Source organism: Camelina sativa, chromosome 12 (genome assembly GCF_030686135.1).
Source record: "Camelina sativa cultivar CO46 ecotype springtype chromosome 12, ASM3068613v1".
Classification (NCBI taxonomy): domain Eukaryota; kingdom Viridiplantae; phylum Streptophyta; class Magnoliopsida; order Brassicales; family Brassicaceae; genus Camelina; species Camelina sativa.
The window spans coordinates 9,689,098-9,715,196 of record NC_141891.1 but is presented as its reverse complement, the minus strand read 5'-3'; the positions used below and the strand labels follow the sequence as shown (position 1 = coordinate 9,715,196).

Sequence of the window (26,099 nt, the reverse complement as noted above, 5' to 3'; positions counted from 1 at the left end):
TTTGGGCAACTCTTGTTCCACAGCAATAAGCAGGCCCTATCATAAAAGGAGTAAGTGTCTCAAACTCATATTTTAAGTATAATGTAGATTACGAGAGTAAGTGTCTCCAACTCATCTTTTGCCTGTCTGAGATGAGACTAAATCCTTCACCATCTCCAAGTTGCAAGTCTGTTTTAAGAAGCTTGATAAACCATATCCAACTATCTGTATTCTCTATTGGCACAATAGCCCATGCAACAGGGAAGAACTAGTTGTTGGCATCTCGTCCGATAGCTGCCAAGAGTTGCCCTTTGACATCATTCTTCAAAAAACAACCATCTATCCCAAATATGGGTCGACATTGAGCAACAAATGTCTTCCGGAGTGCTGCCAAACAGACGTAGAATCTATCAAACTTCTCAATACCTTCATCAGTTCTAATTGTTCCCACTTCAACAGTGGAGCCTGGATTAGAACTGACAAAAAAATAAGCAAAGTTAGAGTAAGTTAGAGATGAGAATTGGTTTCGAAAAAGTAAATGCAAATCAAAAAAAAAAAACTTACTCAAGTAGCTCTAGACGGTAGTCCTTTAGCCTAGCAAATTGCTCATCATGTTCAGCTTGAATCATTGCCAATGCTTTTGTCTTGGCTTTTCTACATTGATCTGGAGTGACCACCAAGTTATAACGGTCCTCCATTATTGCTTGTATTGCCTTCGGCTTGAAAGTAGGATCATTCCTAATGTCATCCAATACTAACTTAGCAATGACCCCATCCTTCACTACCTTGCTATACTTGTTTGGGACACATGAATGGAAGTCATTGCAGTACATGACTTAGAATGTGTTCAGTTCTTTTTGAAAAGAACAGTAGAGTCTGAATTTGCAACCACCACCAAGAGAGCATATGACTTCCGATTTCTCAGATCCCCATCTTGAATACTTCACATTAGTTCCTTCCTTAAGCGCATACTCAACAACAGCTTCCTTGAACAAAGGTATGCTGTCAAATACCTGCCTCAATCTTATCTCTCCACTGCCTTTTTTGTACCTAAGGTGTTTCTCGGATCCACCATCCTCATCATCTGAATTCTGAGGAGTGGCCTCAGAATCACAAGCCTCATCTTCCTCATCATCATCTCCTCTACCGAAACAATCCTCCTCATCATCACCTCTAGGAGACCAAGCTCTATCGTTGCCTTCACCATCTCCACCATCATTGACTCCTTCTTGACCAGCTCTATCATTGCCTAGATCTTCACCAGCTCCATCACCATTGTGTTCTTCTTCACCAGCTCCATCATTAGAAATCTCATCCTTCTCTATATAGAGTTCTATTGTTCTTGTCCACATCGCAGCTGAACACATTCTCTGGAAACTATCGGATCCATCATACAACAACTTCAACTCTGTGAACAACTCGTATGGGTATTTAAACCATATCCTTTGCCCAATCATAGACAACCCAATCGACTCCACCATGTTTGTAAATATTGTCTCCGCCTTGCATTCAAGACTATGAGTCTCGCCTCCAACATATGCAATCACAACACCATTGGCAACTTCAAACTTTCCATTATAGTAGATTATGAATACTGGATCTTCAGGTCTACAAAAAACAAAACCAAATATTGTTCAAAACCGAGATTTTCTCTAACACACACACACAAATCATACACGACTTATACAAACACCCACTATTATAACACATTTTTGATGCAATTACACAATACAATTCAACAAACTATCCAATCGAGATTTTCTCTAACACACACACACACGATAATCAATCGACCAACAATGAGGAGGATGAAAAAGATTTTTCGAAAATTACCGGTTTGGAACTCTAGGTGCGACTTCCGAACCACCTTCATCCCCGGGAATCATTGCTGTCGGCTTCAGAAGACGATAATCTCCTTCAGATTGGGTCGAAATTGAAAACCCCCAAATTCTAGGGTTCTTCCGCCGTAGAGAGAGTTTCGGGAGAGAGGAAGAGAGATTTTTTGAGACAAATAAAAAACGACGTCGTTTTGGCCAAAATTTTTCATTCTCCGTTTTGTCAAAACGACGTCGTCTGGATCGCTCTGCACATGTGGAATCCACGTCAGAACGCTTAAACGGAAGCTTAACAGAGTTAGTCGTGAAACACGTTTTTGTATTTTTTGGCACATAAATTATACTTGGTGTATTAGTTTCGAAGTTGGGGTGTGGAATTCAAATATATAGAAACATAAGGTATGTTTAGGCCAGATTATTAGTCAAATGTATGAATTCAACACAGGACTATTGTCGGGGTATGAAAAACCCGTTTTTCCGAAAGATGACAGAATTTCTAGAACTTAAATTACACAATGTACGACCAGTGCCCTGCCAGCCTTTCTAGAGGCTTAAGGCAAGATTTGTTCTCTATAAAGCAATTTTACATGCACCAAAACGCAATTAAAGAAACCTCATGACAAACATCTCCCCTAGATATTTTGATGTCATTATAACGAAGAAGAACATGCAACTTATAAAAATGAGTATTTAAAGATACTTCTTCAATTTGTAAATATAGGATGTTTTAACTAAAAATACGCATATTAAGAAGTGTACAATTTTAAAAAGTTCAACAAATCATAAACAAGACTACATAATATAATAATATAAAATATTATATTAAATTAAAAGTTGCATAAAAACTTAAAAACATCCTATATTATGAAATAAAAATTATTTTTTAACACATCCTATATTATTAAACAAAGGGAATAGTAAAGATGAAATAGATATGATATGTCTTGAGAATCAATTCATAATCGAATATATTACATGTGATCCAACAGAACATGAAAAGAAAGTAGAAGATAACAAGAGAAATAGTGAAAAATGTTTAATTTTTTTTCTACTAAACTTTTAGAAAATAATGTACATATTGAAAGTAAAATCTTTTAAATATTTAAATGATCATATTTATATTTAAAATTCATTTTGAAAATAGTTTTAAATCAAAATCTCGCGCAACGCGCGGGTACCTAATCTAGTTATCAATATAATAAAACTTCTTTGTTTTTCTCTAGGTACTAACAAGTCAGTGTCAGTTTCTTCATTCAAGCTAGTGTCAGACACATCAATTAAAATCAATAATCAATCAAAATATTTGGATTAATATAACTCACATAGACCAATAATAATAATTCTTGTGCCACATCAGACATCACATTGTCTCTACTTAGAACTTAAACGACTAAATCATATATATAAAAGTAAGGTTTTACTCTTTTTTTATTGGCTGATTTTCATTTAATATTTTTTTTATTTGTCATATTTTTATTTTATTTTTCTTTATATATCATAATTGCAAATCCATAATTACAATATTACTTGCTACTATTAAATGCCCATATAATTCATTTTGAAGTTAATCACCCACTTACCACCATTATGATCTATATTATTATTTTCACAGCATTTTTTAGAAGAAGGCTTAAAATTCAGACTTATTTACAGACAATGCCACTGTAATTAAAACATTTAATACAAAAAAATAAAATAAAAATGACACTAGGAAAATCAAGTATGAAAATATATATTTCCCTAAATATATGAACAACATCAATTTCTATTTTCCTTTTTAATTACAAGTTTTAAAATGTTTTAATGAAAACAAAAACTAAAGTATCTTACCTTATTTAATTTCGATTTTCCATAATTAGTTTGGCATTATACATGTTTTCCATTATAAATAATTTTTTTAATGTTTTCTATGTTAAAATGGATAGATCAATTAATGTCAAAATGGGTAGAAAAAAGTATAAAAATAAACTAATAATATATGATTTTACTGTACTATATATATATATTTTTTTTTGTTTCAACCTCCACAAAATGATATATGTTTTTTGACTAAAAAAGATGTGTCATTTATAGAGTTATGATGTCAAATACAAATATATATATCCTGTTGCACAATTTAAATAGTAAATACATCAAATTTAGTCATATGAGTAATATCAATAATTCATATGAGTAATATCCATAAATTATTTTTGCTTTTTTAGTATTGTGATAATAAAACTAAATCTGTGTAAATACAGATTTTAGCAATTTAACATATGCACAATACTAAAAAAGCAACAATAATTTATGGAAAATTTTATTTATTCACGGGCCAAACCTAAACTAAAAATAACCATAAGAATGTGATGGGAATTAGGTTAATATTAGTACACTTATATATTTTTTTGGGTTGGTTTAAAACCACAAACAAAATATTTTAAAACTTAATTTTATATGAAAGGAGTTAAAAACCAACACTAATCCGTTACATCATACTCAGATACAAAACTAACTATTTTTTTATCCACGGGTCCAAACCTAGACTAAAAATAACCATAAGAATGTGATGGGAATTAGTTTAATATTAGTACACTTATATATTTTTGCGGGTTGGTCTAAAAACACAAACAAAATATTTTAAAACTTAATTTTATATGAAAGGAGTTAAAAACCAACACTAATCCGCTCCATCATACTATAGACAAAACTAACTAATTTCAAATTGGTGAATAGATTTAAATCATTTTATACTAATTACAAAGTATTATACATATTAACAGATGTTTACTTTTACAACAACTAATTTTGATTGATTAAATTCCAAAATAAAAATTTTGATTAATTAAATTTTGAATGAAAATAATAATTTTTAAATAGATAAAGAAAATAAAATTACAAATATCTCAATATTTAAAAAAAATTAAAACATATATTTAATCCAACATAATGTTTTTTAATAAGTTATATAAAATATACAAAAATACATAATCCCGCGGTGTACCGCGGGTTAAAATCTAGTTATTCTAATTTATTGTGTCAACTTTCAATTGACAGTTACATATTATGCATATATATCATAATTACAATATTACTTGCTACTATTAAATGCCCATATAATTCATTTTGAAGTTAATCATCTACTTACTACCATTATGATTTTTCTAATTGATTGTGTCAATTTTCAATTGACAGTTACATATTGTGCAATTACTACAATAACATATGAATTTTTTTTTAAAAACTCATAACCCACAGAAATCTTTTTTATTATAAATAGTTGCTTCTACCTATCCTAACCCACATAAAATATATGCAGTATACTCTAGCCTTTTTCTGGTGAAGATGATTTGTTTTTTTGTTTTTGTTTTTTTTTTTTTTTTTGTGAATAACTATTTTGTTACTTTTGCTTTCATATTTCTCTATTATTTACAGATTTCCTATCTCCAAACTCTATACTGAGATTTGTTTTAAGATATGAATGTCCATATATTGAATATATATTCTTCTTCTGCTAAATTTATAATTTTAGATATAGAATAATGCAAGAGGTTCTTATATTCCCTCCATATCATAGTAAGTAATGTTTTCGCCAAAAAAATTGTTTAAATTAATTATTTCTGTTCTATATTTACTTATATATGTATTTAATTTTTTTTCTTGTATTTTTTATTTTGTATGTAATATATGTTATTGTTGGCAATATATATATAGATATATATATATATATATACATATATGTTATTGTTGGATATTAAATATATTAACATAATTAACCTTATTATTTATAAGTTTAAGTATGAAATAATAATAAATATAGAATAATATGCCATGTGAGATGAATTTTAGTTGAATTTTATTCAAACAAAATAAATTATAAATGTAACTCCCATAATTCTAAGGGTCTGAATGGTAACCGCGGATTTAGTAGTGCGGAACAAAAATTTTGCTAGTGCGATACGGTTCAACTGCGGTACGTGCGGGACAAATGTATTTGCAGGACAAGTGCGGTTATTCCAAAATAAGTGGTACAAAATATTGTTTGATTGGTGAAATATAATTTGCGGTACGGATTTTATATTAAGTATTATTAACTAGTATAATTCTATATTTTGATTTTTTATATTAATAAATAAATATCTTTATACATATACAAACCAAATGTTATATAATAGTGTTTAAAAAATGTTACATGTTAGGGAGAGAGTGAGAAGTATAGAAACTAGAGAGGAGAGTAAAAAAAATATATGTGTTTTTCTTTTATTTTTGCTTTTCTATATTTGTATAAATTATATATTATTTAAATATTAAAAAGAAAGTAAAAAACTAGATTATTTTTTGTGGTTTCAAAAACCACTGGGTAAACACTATGGATTTTTGTTAAAGTGGTCCACCATATATTTTGCTGAACAAAACCGCAAAACTTTTTTTTTTTTTTTTTTGGAAAAACGCTTATATGTTTTAAAAAACTTGAATGGTGACCATAGTGCGTTTTTTACAAAAATAAGTTAAAAACCGCCTTTTGATGCTCACCATTCACTACCTAAATGTGATGTAATTGCCATCAATTCTTATCATATAAATAATCATTCTCTCATATTGGTATTTTATCACTCTTCCGTTCTCACATTCTCTAATATCTTCACTATTCCTCAAATCTTTTTTTTGTATTTTTTATTTTATTTTGTTGTTGTTGTTGTTGTTGCTGCTGTATGAGTTACAAAACCATATGAAATATCATTGTAATAATTTAACACTGTTATTTTTAAAAAAGGATTCATCTCCTTTATCTAATTTGGGTTATCATCATATAAGTATTCTTTTCTCCTCTCCCACCATATCTCAAATCTCAATTTTTTAAATTTTTTTTCTAAATGTTGTTATATGGGTTACATATCAAATAAAAAATATTGTAAGAGTTTGATCTATATTTTATTTTAGAAAGTATTATATATATTTAACATTTTTTTCAATTTTTTATTTTATTTCTAACATCTTACTAATTTATTCATATTTCGTTTATAATTTTCATAAGTTTAATTAAAATTCACATATTTTAACAAAATAATTCAAGTTTACTGATAAAGAATTTTAAAAATATTAATTTTATTTAAAAGTTTTATATGAGCACTAGATGTTCATATTCCTTTTAAATGATCAATGTGTAATATATTATACTTTTGAATCAAACTATGGATCCACCAATATAACTACATTCACTTTTAATTAAATGAGTTTTAATTTTATGATTTGGAAAATTACATAGGAATACGTTACACATTGAAATAATACATTGTTACCCATCAGATTTTCCTATAAACTACATTGTATCTCACATTTAAAGCACACTACTTTAAAAAAATTAGTTTGTCATAATAAAATCATAGTAGTATTCTCAACAAACTTAATTTAATATAATAGAACCTTTTTTTTTGAAAAAAAAAGAACCTGTTAAAAATTTATTGATATGCACTTATTTCACTTTTGTATTTCTCAAATAGTTACTTTGGTACATTGATTTCTGTATTATCTATTAAAAGAAAGACATATATCTCACTATAACTCTCATATTTTAAATCTCATATAATTTTATAATTTCACAATATCATTGTTTTTAACTATATCTCAAATCTCACATAATTTTGTAAATTTTACAATATCATTTTTTTCCTCGATTTAACAAATGATATCTTAACTTAATAAAACTTTTACCTTATTTAAATAGGGTATAAAGGTAATATACAATTTATAGTTTAATTTTTATCATATTTTACGAGAAAATATAGTTTATTGTTTGTTACATTCAATCGTAGTCATTTCCTATTTTGTTTAGTATTTGTATAAAAATATAAATTTAAATGATTTTTTAATTTCTTTTTGACCTCATGATTTCATGTATATGTGATGAATTATTAAGTTTTTAATAATTACTGCTTACAAATTTAAAATTTATATTTTTAAATTAAATTCTGAGTTGATCTCAAACTCATACAAAAATTCATTTTTCAGAAAATTAATGACTTATCTTACTAATGTTAGACAATAGCTTAAATAATGTTAAAGTAAAACGTCAAATTTTTTTTATGTTATAATAGAAGTATATATATTATATAGATTGAAAAGAGGAAACTTAATTGTAGGTCTTACTGTTTATTAACAAAAGAAATAGTATTTATGTTTATGTATTTATAATGCCATAAAATGTTAATTATTTTTTCTAAGTGTAACTTTAACATTTTATATAAATCATAGTATATACACAATTGAATACTTTAAGATATAATAACCTAATAAATTAGTTTCTGTTTTTATTATTATATTTTTATGCAAAATGTATTAGTCTAATAATATATTGTTAGACTCAATTAGTTATATATGCATGAGACATTTCAGACCTAATATTTATTATTTTGATTTTTTCAATTAAAATGTTTTAAATATATTTACCTATCACTATAAATGAATAAAAATAATGCATCACTAAGACCACAAAATAAATTTTATTAAAATAGTTATCACAATGATTTTGAAATATGACTACAATTTGCAAAAATATATGGCATGAAAATACATGGGATGATTGCACCAAATATATTATCATCAAAAGAAAATTTGATTTCTTTAGTTGAACTCATACTACATAAGTTTTAAATTTTTTATGTACATCGAAAATAAAATAATAATAATATGTTAATTTATCTTATTTTTTCAAAATATAATAGCGATTATAAAACAAACTTAGAACTTCCCCTTCTTTTTTTCCATTTTTTTTCTTTTCCTACAGTCACACCATTGTTGTTCTTCTTCTTCCTTGAAACAACCCTTCCTGTTTTTTTTTTTTAATGCCCTAATTTACTAGTGGTTCCATACCCACTAACATCCTACCAACAATCAATAACCGCGGATAACCAAATAAAACAATTTCCATTAAACCAAAAGAATACCAACAATAATAATCCAATAACCAATAACGAAATAGCAAAGTTCCAACATCCTACAATATTCTATCAACTCAATACTAGCAACCTAACAATAGCTAGACCACAATCAATCAAGCCTCTAGAACATCCTCCTCCTCATCGCCTTTGATTCCACGATCACACTTTTCCTTTACCTGCACACCACAAACAACAATTGAGATGCGTAAGTATTATCATAAATACTTAGTGAGACCGTCCTCCCATCTACTGGGTTATACACACAAGCATATGAGACTCCCAAGTCAACAAACAACAAAAACACAATCAATACATCAAATCAGGAAAAATAAGACTCGGCAGGTACTAGTGTCGACCGATGCTAAATCAGTGTCGACCGATGCTACAGGAACTGGTGTCGACCGATGCTGAAACCAGTGTCGATCGATGCTACTCAAGATGGTGCCGATCGATGCTCCTCAAAAGTGGTATCGATCGATTCCTCCTCCAAACTCGTCTAACCATCTCGGAATTCACTAGACATCACAAATACAATGTACCCAAGCAAGCAAACACCACATACAACAAGGAATCACACAAAACAAAGGAGATCTCATGCTTAGATCAACCATGGTCAAGCACTCACCTCAAGAACAGAAGATTGGGGTTGAGAAAACGATGGAATAACACCTCCAGGAGATTCTCCTTCGTTCCCAGCAACAGCTATCACTTCTACAGCCTCAGATCTCTCCAAAATCTCCAAGAACAAGCCCAGAAATCTCAGAAACGTTTTTCTCTCTTTTTTCTCTTTCTTTTCACTCAACGGCGACCAAATGAGACTCTGAAACCCTTAATTCGTCCTTAGACGCTTATAACACGATTTAGGGATTTAATTGAACCAAACCGAACCAACCAGCAATTAAATCAAACCTGACCAACCCGGAAAAACATGGTGTCGATCGATGCCCCCAAGATTGTCGATCGACACCCACACCAAAATTACAAAAATTTGTTCGCGGGTGTTACAATTCTCCCCCACCAACATGGATTCGTCCCCGAATCCCACAATACCGTCCATCTGCCAAGGACCTCCGTGCCACCGTCAGCACGGCCCGCACGTCCCCAGACCGGACTAAATACCGTTAGCCAAGGTTTCCCGTGCCAATGTCGCAACAGCCCGCACACCTCCTACTGACCCTCGAGGTCTCCCACTAGCCAATATACTCGCATCATAAACACTATTTGCTCACAACTCAGTGCTTCCCCCGTCCGTGGTCGCAACCAATAAATCATGCCGGCTCGCTATCAGGCCAACCGCCTTAAGCTTTGGCATCCAGCAAGTCACTCACACACACTCCCCTCACTCTCGGGTCGCAACCCTCGAGACATACCGGCTCACTGCCGAGCCTCGGCTCACAGCTACGGTATCCAGGGAGCCTCACATATCCCGCTCTTGGGTCGTCACCCTCAAGCGCGCTCTCGGATCGTCATCCGAAGCAACATACCACTCCCACTCTCTGGCCACAAAGTCCATCGAGCTATCGGTATCACGTGAGTTGGGCCCGCATGGCCTTGAGCAAAACAAATACTGATGCCAATGAGTATCTCCCGGCTAGATCTACCTCAACATTTCCACAAAACTTTCTTTTTTTAGAAACTTTCTGATTCTGGAAACCTTCCTTTTGTGGAAACTTTCTATTTATGGAAACTTTCCAAAAATAGAAACCCGAGCTATTTCTCTTTTCCCATGACAGCAACAATCAAACATAAAGAAAAAAATACTCATCTTATTAATCTCAAAAATGTCATAATCGTTACAATCTCAACGAAATTACATCAGAAAAAGCAAAAATACAACAACCAGAGCCATCAACCTGCATCCCGAGCACCACCTCATATTGATACTTAGTCGCACAACCAACCACCCCTAAGCGACCAAATACCAAGAGAGATGGGCTGGAATACTCCGTAGCCGCTCCAGCCACAGACTACAACTCGGACCCGGCTAGACAAGCTCAAGTCGCGGTCTGCTTTTCAAACCACTTCTTAAACCTTGCCTTCATCCTCGCCTCGGGCTCCCAAGTCTGCTCCTCTACTCCGTCACAGTCCCACAAGACTCTCATCAAAGGAATCTTCTTCTTCCGAAGTTCCTTGACTCTCCTCTCGAGCACCCTCAATGGTCTTGCCTCTAAAGTCATGTTAGGCTGAAGATCCTCAGGGATCTTAGCCAACAACTGATCACCCTCGTGAAGACACTTCCTCAGCATCGACACATGAAATACCTTGTGGAACGCACGCATAACCTCAGGCAACTCCAACCGGTATGCCACTGGTCCCACCCGCTCAACCACTCTGAACGGACCCATGTACCTCGGACTCAACTTAGTCTCCGTCAATGACCTGTTCGGACCCCGCAACATGGCCATCTTGAGGTACACTCTATCACCAACCTGAAACTCAAGATCCTTTCTCCTCTTATCAGCGTAGCTCTTCTGCCGATCCTGAGCCTCCTTCATGTTCAGCCTCAAAACCCGAATCTTCTCCGAGGTCTCCTGAACAAAATCTGCACCAAAAATGCTCCTCTCCCCCACCTGAGTCCAACATAATGGTGTACAACACGGCCTCCCATACAATGCCTCATAAGGAGCCCTCTTAATACTTGCCTGATAACTGTTGTTGTAAGCAAACTCTACCAGGTTCAGGTGATCTGCCCAATGGCCACCCCAATCCAACACACACATCCTCAGCAATCCTCCAGCGTTTGGATCGTCCTCTTAGACTGTCCATCTGTCTGGGGATGATAAGTTGTACTCATATGCACCTCAGTGCCCATCTCTGCCTGAAATACCTTCCAGACACCGAAGTGAACTTAGAATCCCTGTCAGACACAAAGCTCGCTAGCACCCCATGCAATCTGATTATCTCTCTCACATACTTCTTAGCCAAGACCGCTGCTCCATCAATCTTCTTAATGGACAGAAAATATGCTGACTTAGTCAACCAGTCCACAATGACCCAAATAGCATCAAAAGTCTGTGACACTGGCAATCCTACCACAAAATCCATTGTGATCATATCCCACTTCCACTATGGAATGGGTAGACTCTTTAGTAATCCGCTTGGAACATGATGCTCAGCCTTCACCAGCTGACACACGTCGCACCTCGCGACCCAACTAGCTACAACCTTCTTCATCCCGACCTAATGATAGTACCTCTTGAGATCACGGTACATCTTAGTCGCTCCTGGATGAATAGAAAACATGCTCGCATGAGCCTCCCTCAAGATCTCCTATCTCAAATCCTCATCTTTGGGCACACAAATCCGACCGTGCACCAAGATAGTACCATTAGTTGAGACCTGATACTCTGAATCAATATCCTTAGAGACATTCACCAGCCCCAAATCCTTCTCCTGAGCCAACCACACCCTGCTCAGAAGATCCGCTCCATAAGCCGCCTCCTAACCCAATGGTTCTCGAGAAACCGCACACAAGCTCAACGCACTGATCTCTCCTACCAGAGACTTCATCTCCTGGTCCTGTAGTAACCTGTCAAACCAAGGAACTCCTGATCTCAGTGACATTCTGTAGTCTAGGTCAATCCCTGATAGCTTGAATCTTCTCCAGATCTACAGAAACTCACTCTGCAGAAACAATGTGACCCAGAGAACCCATAACACGCTGCCAAAAGCTACACTTGCTCAACTTAGCAAACAACTTCTGCTCCCGCAGCTTCTCCAGAACTGCCCTCAAATTCACTGCATACTCCTTAGGACTCTTAGAAAATACTAGGATGTCGTCGACGAAAATGATGACAGACACGTCCAAAAACTCCTGAAACACACTGTTCATCAATCTCATAAACGTTGTTGGTACGTTAGTCAACCCAAAAAGGCATCTCCACGAACTCATAATGCCCATGCCTCATCCTAAAAGCCGTCTTTCTCACATCTGCCTCATCTATCGGTATCTGATGATAACCCGACGCCAGATCTACCTTAGAGAACCAAGTAGCACCCCTCAACTGATCCAAAAACTCATCAATCCTAGGAAGTGGGTACTTGTTCTTCACAGTGACCCGGTTCAAACCTCGATAATCAGTGCACAACCGGAAACTCCCATCCTTCTTCTTGACAAATAACACTGGCGCTCCCCACAATGATACACTAGGACGGTTGAATCCCTTACTCAACAAATCCTCTAGCTGCTTCTTCAGCTCTGCCAAACAAACACTCAAGTATGCCGACATCAACTCGAAGCCACATGAATGTCAACCCTCTTGTTCGTCCAAGAACCTCTAGTAACTTGTCTCTTAGGGAAAACTTCCACAAGATAGATTAATCCAAAATTAGCTTTCCGCTTAGCTATTCTCCACAGCAAATCATCAATACGAGCGTAATAAAACAAACAAGTACCATACGTTCGCATATTCCGATTCACTGTATCAAATGCTTTGCAGACCGCTAACTTAACCTACTTGACTTGTTTTCCCCCAGCAAGCTTACCAAAACCTTAAGTCTAGTAACCTTGTCCATCTCCAATGAACTTCATCCACCATCGTCGCAACGATTAGTTTATCCTGCCATGAAGGCTTCTCGTGAATCTTATGTACCTGGCAACCATGCCCTTACCGGCTCATATCTGCTGCAGCCCTCCTTCCCGGGACTCCAGCACCACCGGCCACTCAATCCTGACACATCAGCCACACATTCTTGACCACTCCGGTCATAAAACCCTGGCCCACCGGCCAACATAATCCTAAAATCCAAGATTAAACCATCATCACTCTCGAGGTCTACATTCCGTCGTTATGTTTATACTCACGTCCTAGGAATTGCTTGCTCCCAACTCTTCCACTCTTAGGTCGAAACCTTCGAGTCATACCGATCTCACTCTCAGACCATCGTCTTCGAGTTATACCGTCTCACTCTTGGACCGCAATCCTCAAGATCTCAGTATCAGGGGAACTACTCATCCCCTCAGGAGAACAACATCCCCTCTGCCACTCTCGGAGCCCTCAGCCCCTCGAGCTATCGGTATTCAGACGAATCACCATCCCCTCAGGAGCAACAATCCTTAACGACTAATATCCAACTGGATAATATCCAACTGGATTAACCAGGATAATATCCAACTGGATTAACCACCAAACAGAGAAATATCTGCTCCAACTGCATATGTCCACCTATTCGCCCCTCTAGGCCCGATACCTCTTGAGAATAATCTCATACCGGTCATCTACAACCGCTCCATCCTCTTAACGTAAGGTGGAAAGTCCTCAACATTCGCAGCCCTCGACTGCACCCCGCCATATGCGGCACAACTGGAGCCTACACTGGTACCCCTCTCGGTAACCGCTCCAACAGCACGCCAACAGATCCGCCAAGCGATCATCTCGACCCTGGGCTCCACCTGCTGCAACCCCACACCTGGGTTCCCAGCACCCCCGGCACGCTCACCGGTTAATCCCCTCTGGTCCCTCCTGATACGCTTGCGACCCTCTGACGTACCTCCTCGTGGAACTCTGGACCACACACTCGCTGGCCTCGGATCCCGCCCGACAATGACCACGACCGCGTCCCCGTCCACGACCAACAACTCAAACACCTTAACCACTGATCTTCCAAGAACAGAGGCTAACAAGCAGAAAACAAATCAATACCACACAAAGAAACATAACAATAACTCACCGTGGAATCTCATTGAAGGCTCGAAGAGGATGTTCTAGGACTTCATGCCACACACAATTGACCAACTCACACAATCAACCATAGCATGGAATCCTAAACATCAACAGCAAAAGCACAATGAACCCTAGACCTAGAACCGTAAGGGCTATGATACCAAAATGAAACAACCCTTCCCGTTTTTTTTTTTAATGGCCTAATTTACTAGTGGTCCCATACCCACTAACATCCTAACAACAATCAATAACCACGGATAACCAAATAAAACAATTTCCATTAAACCAAAAGAATACCAACAACAATAATCCAATAACCAATAACGAAATAGCAAAGTTCCAACATCCTACAATGCTCTATCAACTCAATACTAGCAACCTAACAATAGCTAGACCACAATCAATCAAACCTCTAGAACATCCTCCTCCTCATCGCCTTTGATTCCACGATCACACTTTTCCTTTACCTGCACACCACAAACAACAATTGAGATGCGTAAGTATTATCATAAATACTTAGTGAGGCCGTCCTCTCATCTACTGAGTTATACACACAAGCATATGAGACTCCCAAGTCAACAAACAACAAGAACACAATCAATACATCAAACCAGGAAAAATAAGACTCGGCAGGTACTAGTGTCGACTGATGCTAAATCAGTGTCGACCGATGCTACAGGAACTGGTGTCGACCGATGCTGAAACCGGTGTCGATCGATGCTACTCAAGATGGTGCCGATCGATGCTCCTCAAAAGTGGTATCGATCGATTCCTCCTCTGCAGACACGATCTGCGCGAAACTCAGCGACGAACTCCGATTCCAATCAACGCAATTTCGACCCCAAACTCGTCTAACCATCTCGGAATTCACTAGACATCACAAATACAATGTACCCAAGAAAGCAAACACCACATACAACAAGGAATCACACAAAACAAAGGAGATCTCATGCTTAGATCAACCATGGTCAAGCACTCACCTCAAGAACAGAAGATTGGGGTTGAGAAAACGATGGAATAACACCTCCAGGAGATTCTCCTTCGTTCCCAGCAACAGCTATCACTTCTACAGCCTCAGATCTCTCCAAAATCTCCAAGAACAAGCCCAGAAATCTCAGAAACGTTTTTCTCTCTTTTCTCTCTTTCTTTTCACTCAACGGCGACCAAATGAGACTCTGAAACCCTTAATTCATCCTTAGACGCTTATAACACAATTTAGGGATTTAATTGAACCAAACCGAACCAACCAGCAATTAAATCAAACCTGACCAACCCGGAAAAACATGGTGTCGATCGATGCCCCCAAGGGTGTCGATCGACATCCACACCAAAATTACAAAAACTGGTTCGCGGGTGTTACATTCCTCCTCAACCCATCATCTCTAAACACAATCTAAAGACTAGAACTGATGCAGAGGCGAAAGCGATTCAAAGGATAGATTTGGGAATACTTTCTCCGTGCCCGAAAACTCGTTAACTAGGTTGGGAATACTCTTCCCCGTGTTCGAAAGCTCGTTTATAAAGGAAAAAACTCTCAACTTTATTAATCAATAATTCAATGTCAAAGCTATCGATACATATGATGTTCGATCCCTTTTATAAGGCCAAGATCAAATCTAAAACTAAGGGAAGAGATAAATATTATATATTCTAATCCTAATCCTAAAAATTAAAGAGTATATCCTCTTCCAAAATAAAATATAATATTAACATAAATCCTAATTGAGAGCTATCTAAACATCAACGTCAAGACCGTAGCTTGTTGGGCAAGAAGCACAACACCAAAGCCCAACAATAATGAATCATACGCTACATCAAGAACTAAGTTGCACAGACAAAAAAAACTAATCCATTCCAAGGATCTTGTTGTATATATTTGTTTCATATAGGCTTATTTAGTCTGAACCATAAACTAGGCCTATATTTGTGTGTACCCCAAACATAATTCGAGTTGTGTAGTCTGCAAGGTAAGCTGACATAAGCTCTAGGGTTTCACTACATAAGAAAAGCTAGAGTTAAAGAAGTAAATATGCACAAGTTGTATTGGACGCACAAAAGAAGCTAGTTATATGATATGTCTATATTTTGCCTCTCCTTAGCATATATTTTTCATGCATTTAGCTATGATAACTCATTGGTTTGCATAATTTTCTATTCATTTCAATACACTTTGCATGTTTAGGTAGTTCTTTCATCATCCTTGCATACATTTTGTATTTCGGAGTATTTCAGGTATTTAAGAAACGTTGGAAGCGCATCGCTCTATCCATCCGCTGCACAAACACTCCCGGAACCGTCTCTCGAGCCAATCTCACAACACTTCCAGGAAGCGTCAACCGAGCCATCTCCGGGAAGCGTCAACCGAGCCATCCGTTCGAGCCGTTCCACTCGAGTGAGATTTATCTTTCGACGTCTTCATAAAAGTTGTAGGGAATTGAGTTATCTTTCCAACACCGTTTATTTCAAGCCAATTGGAGGTGTGGTTCAAGAGTTATCATTGTTTTAGTGGATGCGTATACACCACGCTCGAGCCATGCTCCCCCACCACGCACTCCTGCTTGTCTGATCGAGCCATGCTCCCCCGCCACGCACTCCCGCTTGTCTGATCGAGCCATGCTCCCCCGCCACGCACTCCAGCTTGTTTGATCGAGCCATGCTCCCCCGCCATGCACTCCAGCTTGTTTGATCGAGCCATGCTTCCCCGTCACGCACTCCAGCTTGTCTGATCGAGCCATGCTCCCCCGCCACGCACTCCAGCTTGTTTGATCGAGCCATGCTTCCCCACCACGCACTCCATCTTGTTTGATCGAGCCATGCTCCCCCGCCACGCACTCCAGCTTGTCTGATCGAGCCATGCTCCTCAGCCGTCCATCCGAGCCATGATGACATTACATTCCATTTGACGCGCACGGATTCGATCGCACATGTTGGGAAGAAAAACGTTTGGTTTCACACGCTTCAGGAGATTACCGAACCGACGCTTTACCTTGTCGTTTTAAGTTTTAGGGCCATATTTTCACTATAAATACATTTTGTTAAGTCTTGGTTGAGACATCTTATCTTTTATCTCATATTGTTTTCTTTCCTAGAAGGTTTTAAGCTAGCCACAAAAATACGTTCTAAGACTTGTATTCCGATATCTTTGAGATTTATTCAGATTTTGCATTTGATTCCTTCTACAAAGTTATTCATCTTATTTTTATCTACCTAATAATGCTTGTTTCAATATTTTCTGTGTTTGCATCCTTGACAATGATTTTTGGATCTGAGTAGTGTGGTAGTTCTTGAGGATGGTATAGATTAGGTGGATGATCTTAGGATGTAGACTGTTTAAGCATTGATTGTATGATTCCCTTATGGACTAGAGTTAGAAATACTAGTTTCTCTCTGATCAATTGGAACTAGGTTTTAGATATTTTCGCACCCAAAAGTTGTTCGATGAAATGTCTGACCAACTAGTGCCAGAGACTTACGTTCCTAGCCTAAGAGATTAGTTGTCTAGGATATTTGTTGATGTGAATGAACTTGTTTTTTCATGCCATGCTTGATCATGTTTCTCTAGCGAGAGCTAGGTTTGGAAGTGGTTGAGTTTGAGTAGCTAAGAAGTGTTGTTCATTTTGTTTAGGAATGGTTTGCTTGTGGCATGTTAAACACTCTATAGACTAGGATACTCCACCGACATCAATTACTCCCATCCTTAGGACTTCTTTCTTTCTGATTTTTATTACATTCCTGAGACTGTTTCTTTTCTTGCTTTTTAGTTTATGCTTAGACTCGTTTCCGTTTTCATTCATTTTAGCTTCTCGTCATGCATTCTCGTTTCTAGTTCTGTGACTCATTTCCGTTTTGCATTTTGACTGTTCTGGGATTGTTAGATAAAAACACTCTCTTTGAATTGGCTTGACTTGTGATTTCTTGATTGCATCTTGAGTGATAGTAAAGATTCCCAATTGGATTGACACCTTAAGTATTACAACTACATAAGGGTAATTGAACCTACTAGGATAGGCACACAAAAATCCTAGTATTAATTTGGCGCCGTTGCCATTTGGGATTTGTTTTGCTACATTTAAGATTAAAAGTTTTGCAAGATTAAGTTCTGTTACACTTATCATTCTGGGTACTGACTTGTTTTGGTTGTCTGCTAGTTTGTCTTGCACCTCAGGCACCTGTTGATTGCAACCTTGCATGCACACCAGATTGAGTGCATCAGAATCTCCTTCCTGTTATCGACGAAAACAATCGGTTGCAACGTCCACGACAAGCTCGTACTTCCGACGATCATCCCGTACCAGTCACTATGGAACAACATAATGAACCACATCTGGGACCGCGAAACATTGGTGTTGGGGATGCACCGAACACTCATACTCAGCGTGCTGGAATCGTCCCTCCCGCCGTGCAGAACAACAACTTCAAAATCAAAAGTGGTCTGATCTCCATGATCCAAGGAAACAAGTTCCACGGGTTACCTATGGAGGATCCACTCGACCACTTGGACGAGTTCGACCATCTGTGCAGTCTCACCAAGATCAACGGCGTGAGTGAGGACGGTTACAAGTTCCGCCTCTTCCCATTCTCCCTGGGAGACAAGGCTCATCAATGGGAGAAAAACCTTCCCAAGGAATCAATCACCACATGGGATGGTTGCAAGAAAGCGTTCTTGGCCAAGTTCTTCTCCAACTCCAGAAAAGCACGTCTCAGGAATATGATTTCTAGCTTTACTCAGAAGAGCTCAGAATCATTCTGTGAAGCCTGGGAGCGTTTCAAGGGTTACCACAGCCAGTGTCTACACCATGGTTTCAGCAACGAGTCACTGCTGAGCACTCTCTACCGTGGTGTACTACCAAAGATACGTATGCTGCTTGACACTGCTTCTAACGGTAATTTCTTGAACAAAGTCGTTGAGGAAGGATGGCAACTGGTTGAGAATCTCGCTCAGTCTAACGGCAACTACAATAAGGACTATGACCACACAGTTCGCGGCGACGCTGGGTCTGAGGAGAAGTACAAGAGGGACCTTAAGTATGTCAATGACAAGCTTGACCGCCTCTTGCTAAGTCAGCAACAGACTGTCCATTTCGTATCTGAGGATGACCCTTTTCAAGTTCAGGATGGGAAGGGTGAGCAGTCTGAAGCAATCAACTACGTCCAGAATCAAGGTGGATACAACAAGGGTTATAACCCCTACAAGACGAACCCCAATTTGTCTTACCGGAGCACCAATGTTGCAAATCCACAAGATCAGGTGTACCCTCCTCAGCAGCAACAACAAGGTCCGCAAAAACCTTTTGTTCATTACAATCAAGGATTCGTGCCTAAGCAACAGTTCCAGTAAAGTTCTCACGCTCCTTCTGGACCACCACCAGGATTTTCACCTCAACAAGTTCAACCTACTCAAGCTCCAGATCAAGAAATGAAGCACATATTGCAACAACTTCTTCAAGGTCAAGCTAGTGGTTCTCTGGATACTGCTAAGAAGTTTGCTGAACTCAGTCAGCGGATGAAATGTTCTTACAATGATCTGAATGTCAAGTTTGAAGCTCTTAACTCCAAGATGAAGTATATGGAAGGCAAGACTGTTTCTACTTCTACCCCAACAACTGGCCAACTACCTGGAAAAGCAGTTCAAAACCCCAAGGACTATGCTACTATGCATGCCATCACCACCCAAGCTGTAGATGTAAGGCTCACTGAGGACACTGAGAGTTTAGATGGGGAGGAATTTCTTCAATATGAAGTTCAGATAAAGGATCCTGTCGAGGTGCTCAAGGATCCAATTAAGTCAGCCAAGCAATATGATCCTGAAGCTACTAAAGAACCCACTGCTCCCAAGGATAAACCTGTGAGATTCATTCCTCCACCATACAAGCCACCTCTACCATTTCCAGTGAGGTTTAAGAAGCAACTTACTGAGAAGCACAAAGCTCTGTTCGAAAACCAAGTCAAGGAGATTGAACTTAGGATGCCTTTGCTTGATGCATTTGCACTTGTGCCTCAATATCAAAAGTTTTTAACTGATTTGGTAACAGAAAGGACCAAAGAAAAGGAGGAGATAGCTAAAGGAGCTCAAGCTAAGGTTTTGGAAGATGAGAGGGTAGTGCATGACATAGGCGGGGTTATTCATGAATGCAAAGCTGTTATTCAGAAGATGATTATCCCAAAGAAGCTAGAGGACCCTGGTTCTTTCACTTTGCCTTGTTCTCTAGGTCCATTGACCTTCAAAAAGTGCCTATGTGACCTTGGTGCTTCAGTAAGCCTCATGCCACTCTCTGTAGCTCAGAGGCTAGGATTCAACGAATACAAGTCATGCAACCTCCGCTTAATATTGGCTGATAGGACTACTAGATTATCTCATGGTCTACTAGAGAACTTGTCCATCAAAATTGGACAAGCTGAGATTCCTACTGATTTTGTGGTGCTGGGAATGGATGAAGAGCCTAAAGATCCACTAATCCTGGGAAGACCTTTCTTAGCTACAGTTGGAGCAGTCATTGATGTCAAGAAAGGGATGATTGATCTCAATCTGGGTAAAAACTTCAAGATGAAGTTTGACATTAAGGATTCTAAGAAGAAACCAACTATTGATGGGCAGACCTTCGTGATTGAAGAGAAAGATCATAAAGCTGGGTTTGACTTCTTTGAGAGTGTGAATGAGGTAGAAACTGAGGTTTTGGTAACCAAAGAGAAAACTCAAAGTGTCACTCGACCATTCTCCAATTCAAGTGCAGTCGTTACCCTCCCTAAGCGTCAACACCTGCTTCCTAAACCTCACCAACCGCAAGAGTCAAGTCCTCCCGCGCTTGACAGTTTGCATGAACTCCAAAATATTCAAATTCTAAGGGATTCAGTGAAAGAGTTAACAGCTATGGTGAAGGAGATGAGTGGGCAAATCAAGAATCTCCAAGGTACAATGAGAAGTTCTCCTCCAAGAAAATTAAGGAAGAGGTTTGGGATAATGAAGAAGAGGTGTTGCAGAGTTCAACCACCACCGTGCGTTCTCAACCATCGTCGACTCGAGCAAGGTTCAACCGACGGCGTGGAATCAGACTCGACCCATCCTGAGAGGTTCATCACTCTGCACTCGTTCGAGCCACGCCTCCGCTGTCACGCTCGAGCCAGTCTCACTCCGCACACGCTCCAACTACTACGCTCGAGCCACTCAAGCCAACACCCGATCGAGCCCCTCTCTCGAGCCACACACGAAGTCTCCATCGAGCGAACTCGTCAGAGAACACTCTCTCCGGTTCCTTCCCCAGCACGTCAATCTTCATATGTGTCACGGGAGCGTCCGCTTTCACCCGCTCCTTCACGCCACTCGTCACATGAGTCCAGGGAGAGAAGGAGACGCGCTTCGCGAGGTTCCAGAGCCTCTTCTAGTCATAGATCAGCGCGTCGTTTTGCAGCTTGAGATGAGCATGAGGTTGAGGTTGAGCAGCAAGTTGAACATCAAGGTGATTATCAGCCTACCGAGGTTGTTGTGTTGGTCTCGGACCATGGCGAATCCAGAGTCGATGACATGCAGTGTGACGAGCAACGGAACATGTATCAGAACACGCAAGCGATTGAGCAGCAAGTCGACCAACCAGCTGAGGTCACTCCTGCGGATCCCAAACAAGGTGAAGGACAAAGTCAATATAACGCTCCTCCCTGGGCGAGCTCCGACTCCTTCTTTTACTATTGAGGTACTCCTACCTTCCCTTTGTATATACCATTTCATTCATCAATTGTTTGTGTTGTGATTCTTCAATCCTCTTGCAAATTTTTCTTACACAATAGACTGTGTAATTTAAGTTTGGGGGAGGGTTTGAGATGATGTATCTGATGTCGTGTTTTGTGATTCTTATTTCAAATTTTTTTGCATCATATCAGGTTTGAGTCTGCATCCATCTATTTGCATAGAAAACCCATAAAGATTTGAAAAAATTTAGAAAATTTCCACAAAAACAGAGTGTTCATGTAGTTTGCACCTGCATATTAGGATTGAGTCTAGGTTTATTCATATAGGGTTGTTACATTTAGCATAAGGGTTGATGATGATTGTAACCTTGTTAGCATTTTGGATTCAATAGGATAGGATCAAGGCCTTTGTTCTTAGTTCTTTGATGCTTGTTGATTGAACTTGAAAATTTAAGATTGAAGCATGTTTTGAATTGATATCATTTCCTATCTACCTGAACCTAATCCTGACTTGCAATTATCCTGTTATGCATTGAAGTTGAACTCATGGATACCATATACATATTTGGATTGTCTTTCACATTTTTACCACCCTTGTCAATCCAAGTAGCTGATTCCCATCTTTGAAACAGTTCCCCGCACCCTTAACCAACCGTTCTTTCAAGCCAATTGTATTCTTGAGTGTCAGGCATTTTTCCGAGTTGAGCTTGTTAGAAAGTGTTAGTTTCTAACCGACAAGAGTAGGATCATGTGTAGTTCTAGTTCACGTTATCCGGACTAGTAGGACTAGGTGAGAACTCGATTTTGGGTATTAGGTATGGATTTATGCAGAAAAGTGAAGTGTAAAAAGAAAGTAAAGGGTAGAAAGTCTTTAGGAAGGGGATGTGCTTTCAAGGTTTACAAGTCTAGTAAAGGATTTGGGTTGAGCAAAATAATGAGTTATTGGTTCTGGGCATAAAACAAAAAGATTAGACAAAGAAAAGAAAGTAAAATGTTTAAGATGTCTAGATTCCTTAGAAGAAATGAAAAAAAACCTTACTGATAATAAAGATTTCCCAATCCGCTAGAATGATAAGAAGTGAACTCCTCCTAAGACCAAGTGTAAAGAATGAAAGAATGGGTTTGAGACAATGTTTGTGATGAAGGGTAGAACCAACTTCGGTTTGAAACGTTCTTTGGGTAGACAGGGCGCTGCTCTTGTATGTATCAGTTGGTTTCAACCTTTAGCCTTCTCTTAAGCTCAACTCCTTTTCGTGAGAGAACCTTGTTCTGAATTGATGAAACCACTTGAGAAGGAGACCATCTAAGTCTCTAACCTTTTACCCTAGCCAAATGAGTTCAACGACATTGCTTAGCTCGATTCACGGTTCTCTGTTAATGAATGTTAAAGGGAATGATTGATAGGATTGCATGTGTAGAAAAAATATAGAGTTCCTTCACCATGCATCATAGAACTAAAAACAAGGACCTTGATTCTAACTATTTTATTTAGCATGTTTTAGGTTCTGAGACCCCATCTTCATACATCTCTTCCAGACTCTGTTCTTGATTGTTTGCTTGAGGGCAAGCAAAGAGTAAGTTTGGGGAAGTTGATATGTCTATATTTTGCCTCTCCTTAGCATATATTTATCATGCATTTAGCTAGGATAACTTATTGGTTTGCATCATTTTCTAGTCCTTTCTATACACTTTGCATGTTTAGGTAGTTCTTGCATCATCCTTGCATACATTGTGTATTTCGGAGTATTTCAGGTACTAAGGAGACGTTGGAAGCGCATCGCTCGACCCATCCGCTGCACAACACTCCCGGAACCGTCTTTCGAGCCAATCTCACAACACTTCCAGGAAGCGTCAACTGAGCCATCTCCGGGAAGCATCAACCGAGCCATCCATTCGAGCCGTTCCACTTGAGTGGGATTTAGCTTTTGACGTCTTCATCAAAGTTGTAGGGAAATTGAGTTATCTTTCCAACACCGTTTATTTCAAGCCAATCGGAGGTGTGGTTCAAGAGTTATCATTGTTTTAGTGGATGCGTATACACCACGCTCGAGCCATGCTCCCCCGCCACGCACTCCAGCTTATCTGATCGAGCCATGCTCCCCCGCCTCGCACTCCAGCTTGTCTGATCGAGCCATGCTCCCCCGCCACGCACTCCAGCTTGTCTTATCGAGCCATGCTCCCCCGCCACGCACTCCAGCTTGTTTGATCGAGCCATGCTCCCCCGTCACGCACTCCAGCTTGTCTGATCGAGCCATGCTCCCCCGCCACGCACTCCAGCTTGTTTGATCGAGCCATGCTTGCCCCACCACGCACTCCATCTTGTTTGATCGAGCCATGCTCCCCCGCCACGCACTCCAGCTTGTCTGATCGAGCCATGCTCCTCAGCCGTCCGTCTGAGCCATGATGACACTGCATTCCATTCGACGCGCACAGACTCGATCGCACATGTCGGGAAGAAAAATGTTTGGTTTCACACGCTTCAGGAGATTACCGAACCGACGCTTTACCTTGTCGTTTTAAGTTTTAGGGCTTTCCATATTCTCACAAAAAAACATTTTGTTAAGTCTTGGTTGAGACATCTTATCTTTTATCCCGTATTGTTTTCTTTCCTAGAAGGTTTTAAGCTAGCCACAAAAATACGTTCTGAGACTTGTATTCCGATATCTTTGAAATTTATTCAGATTTTGCATTTGATTCCTTCTACAAAGTTGTTCATCTTATTTTTATCTACCTAATAATGCTTGTTTCAATGTTTTCTGTGTTTGCATCCTTGACGATGATTTTTAGATCTGCGTAGTGTGGTAGTTCTTGAGGATGAGATAGATTAGGTGGATGATCTTAGGATGTAGACTGTTTAAGCGTTGATTGTATGATTCCCTTCTGGACTAGAGTTAGAAATACTAGTTTCTCTCTGATCAATTGGAACTAGGTTTTAGATATTTCCGCACCCAAAAGGTGTTCGATGTAATGTCTGACCAGCTAGTGCTAGAGACTTACATTCCTAGCCTAAGAGATTAGTTGTCTAGGATGTTTGTTGACGTGAATGAACTTGTTTTTTCATGCCATGCTTGATCATGTTTCTCTAGCGAGAGCTAGGTTTGGAAGTGGTTGAGTTTGAGTAGCTTCTGTCAAGAGATTGGATTAGCTAAGAAGTGATGTTCATTGTTTAGGAATGGTTTGCTTGTGGCATGTTAAACACTCTATAGACTAGGATACTCCACTGACATCAATTACTCCCATCCTTAGGACTTCTTTATTTCTGATTTTTATTACATTCCTGAGACTGTTTTGTTTCTTGCTTTTTAGTTCATGCTTAGACTCGTTTCCGTTTTCATTCATTTTAGCTTCTCGTCATGCATTCTCGTTTCTAGTTCTGTGACTCATTTCTGTTTTGCATTTTGACTGTTTTAGGATTGTTAGATAAAAACACTCTCTTTAAATTGGCTTGACTTGTGATTTTTTGATTGCATCTCAGTTGTTAGTAAAGTTTCCCAACTGGATTGACACCTTAAATATTACAACTGCATAAGGTTAATTGAACCTGCTAGGAGATACAAAAATCTTAGTATCATTGTACGCTATTGGCAGCTGTAGGACACAACGCAGGGCACTGTGCAGGGCAGATGCAAGAGCACATGACTCAATGAAGAGAGCATGCGCATGGCATCATACATAGAGCTTGAAGTAGTGCACAACCATGATAAAGGAGTAGAAGTTTGGCTGGGGTCTAAGGTCATAGAGCCGGAAATAACCTAGTCTAAGTTTAAGGTGTCTTCAAGACACTCTGATGAGAGATGAAGGTGGAGCTGCTTTTTTGGGGTTCTGGAGGTGTTTCAGGGTTATACATGGAGAGGAGAGCTGAACGAAAGACAGAGAGAGAGGAAGAATAAAAGCATCTATTATGTGTTTTCTTATTCAGGTTTCTTTGTAGTTACATTATCACAGAGTGTGCATTATTTGTAACCTAAACTTAATGAGTAATGACTAAACAATATAACTGTTCTGTTAAATAATACAATTTTTTT

General features: G+C 38.4%; 1 protein-coding gene, 1 non-coding gene and 1 pseudogene across 2 annotated transcripts in view; all 3 read right to left on the bottom strand.

Annotated features, from left to right (window-relative positions):
- The window catches only part of LOC104731170 (cysteine-rich receptor-like protein kinase 5), a 76,797-nt gene that overhangs the window by 32,236 nt on the left and 18,462 nt on the right, over nucleotides 1-26,099 (bottom strand). The window lies entirely within an intron of this gene.
- LOC147930340 (uncharacterized) lies at nucleotides 89-1,865 on the bottom strand (annotated as a pseudogene).
- LOC147930339 (small nucleolar RNA R71) lies at nucleotides 19,091-19,197 on the bottom strand. Its single transcript, XR_015576806.1, has one exon. It is a non-coding gene; the product is annotated as a small nucleolar RNA R71 (small nucleolar RNA).